The following is a 2,799-nucleotide window of genomic DNA, read 5'->3' on the forward strand; positions in this document are numbered from 1 at the left end:
CTTCACGTGGGGGTGTTACACCTTTCTTCATTCCCTAATATTACAAGACAAAAAAATAACTTAGCAATTTCGAATTTAATAACAGCCTTTGTAAATCAGAAATAATAATCAGAAAGAACATTTTATAAACCATTATACAAAGAGAGATATTTACCTTAGTTCCTATTCCACGTTTCTTTGTACCCTTCACGGAGTTTTTAGATGCATCCGCATTTACTTCTCCATCCTTCAGTTTGGATGACACAATAAGAAAAGTTAAAGAGTATATTAAACATTTAAAAAGTCAATCAGTTTATAAAGACTTATAAATCAGCTTACTTCATTGGTTTCTGAATTTTCACTCTCTTTATCACCGTCGTCCATATCGACTTCTGTATCATCTTCTTCTTCTTGTTCCTCTTCTTCTTGTGGTTGTTCCTATTTAAAAAAAAAAGATTACACAAAACGGTTGTTCAATTTATAAAAGGTTATAAATAAGCTTACTTCATTGACTTTTGATGTGTCACTTTCTTTAGCCCCGGGTTCGACTTTTGCATCATCTTCATCTTGATGGTCTACTTCACGTGGAGGTCTTACACCATTCTTCTTTCCCTAATATTACAAGACAAAAAAAAATAGCTAAGCAATTTCGAATTTAATAACAGCCTTATAAAATATCAAAAACACAATAACCTTAGCGATTTCCTGTCTTTTGGCATCTATATAATCTTGTAAAACTTATGTTTCATCAAGTTCTTAATCGGCATTCTGTCCATTTACCTGAAAAATTATATGTGAGCACACACACATTGTATTAAGAATATGGAGACGTTATAGATAACAAACCTTGGTTTTTGTGGTGGCTTCAGTTTCTTTTGACTTCTCAGTTTTCTGTTACAATTTAGAAGCATATGAATCTTTCTTTTCATTTACAACACGAAAAAGTATAGAAAATAGTTTACCTTCACTGTTTCTCCACGAATGTTCAAAAGACCTTCAAGGTACTTGTGGGGAACAAGATGAAGGAGCTATATGATTTTACGTCTCGCTTTCTCGAAGTTTCCAAAATCAATGATTCAGAGTTTGAGGTTAAGGGAGATACAAGAGATCAAGTGGTGAATTTTCAAACAAGGCATTGTTCATGCTTTGTGTTTGATGTTGAGAAGTTTCCTTGTGCTCATGCAATTGCTGCTGCAAAGGCTGGAAACAAGCATGAAAATGATTATGTCGATGAGTTTTTCTCCAATGAAAGGTGCGTTCTCTCAGTCATTGTGGTAATACATTACCACGTTTATAAATGTTTATATAATTGATCGAATTTATAAGGTTTATAAACATTGTTCTACAACACTTCTTTTTCATTTTTCTTTCTTGGTTGTACTTTTATCTAATTCTCTTAATTTTCTTATTAGGTTTACACTAGCATACTCAGAGAGTGTATATCCTATTGGCGATAAAGCATATTGGGATATTCCTCCCCATGTAGCTTCTTTTGTCTGTCGCCCTCCATCTACACGCTTTCCTAGTGGCAGGAGAAAAAAAAATAGGATACCAAGTTTGTGGGAGTATGAAAAATATCGGCCCATATCCAAACCATCACCCAAGTCTTACAAATGTAGCAGATGTGGACAAAAAGGTCACAACAAAGGTAGTTGTGTAGTGCCTATTTGATAATAGCGTAATATAAAAACTTGTGTGCAACTGATTATTTTTATATGATGTTATAAGAGAGAATTGGAATCGCATAGCTTTTGGGGAACCTTTTATTATAATGCTTTATAAAGTTTACAGGTGTCTAATAGAAATTACGTTACTTATTATACGAAATGTGTGGTTACATTAACCACCCCTTATAAAACATTAGGATTCAGATTAATTGCAGAAATTATATGTTCTTTTGATATCTTAGCTTACCTGCATGAACATAAATTAAATACGTTTCCTTATCAAAAGATTAAGGTACAAACCAAAAGATATTTTCCTCATCATGGAGGATTAAGGTACAAGCCAAAAGATGTTCCTCATTGAAAACATCAACAAAAGATAACACTAAAACTGAAAAAGTTTCATTGATATTAGTTAAAAGCAATAAAAAAATGAAAGAGCTTCATTTCTTCAAATTCGCGATGCTTCTAATCGGCTTTTTTCAGATCTTCCAATACACGTCCTATCACATCAGCAATTGAATCTTCTTGTTTCTTTTGTCTTTTTGATTTGGAGGTGTCAACGTTAGGTTCCTTTATAACTATAACAATTAAGAAAATCAGAAATGATAATTGGATGTAGTCAATGAAATTTGAAAGAACATTTTATAAACCATTATACACAGAGAAATATTTACCTTAGTTACTCTTCCACGTTTCTTTGTAAACTTCATGTGCTTTTTAGATGCATCCTCATTCACTTCTCCATCCTTCAATTTTAATGACACAATATGTGAAGTTACATAGAGTATATTAAACATTTAAAAAGCTCTAACAAAATTAGTCAAATATAACACTAATATCAATTACACATCTATTATAGGCAGAGCGAGAAGAAGAATCGCCCAGAAGAACCAATAACATTACCGGAGTCGAGAGAAATCGATGGTAATTGAAAACCACCAGTGAAAAGTAGGTTTTTGTAATCAAAGAAATGGAGAACGGCGGAATATAAAAACAGATCAAAAGATGCGGTTGTGGATTTGTATCGGAACAGACGCGAACGGAGGAAGACGATGAAAGGTCCCATCTTTTTACCCTTAATCGTGACGGTTTTATTTTTAAGGTCCAATTTTGATTATCAATGTTTAAGGCCCAGTTATATATACGGTTTAAC

This window comes from Brassica oleracea, chromosome C6 (assembly GCF_000695525.1).
Source record: "Brassica oleracea var. oleracea cultivar TO1000 chromosome C6, BOL, whole genome shotgun sequence".
NCBI lineage: Eukaryota > Viridiplantae > Streptophyta > Magnoliopsida > Brassicales > Brassicaceae > Brassica > Brassica oleracea.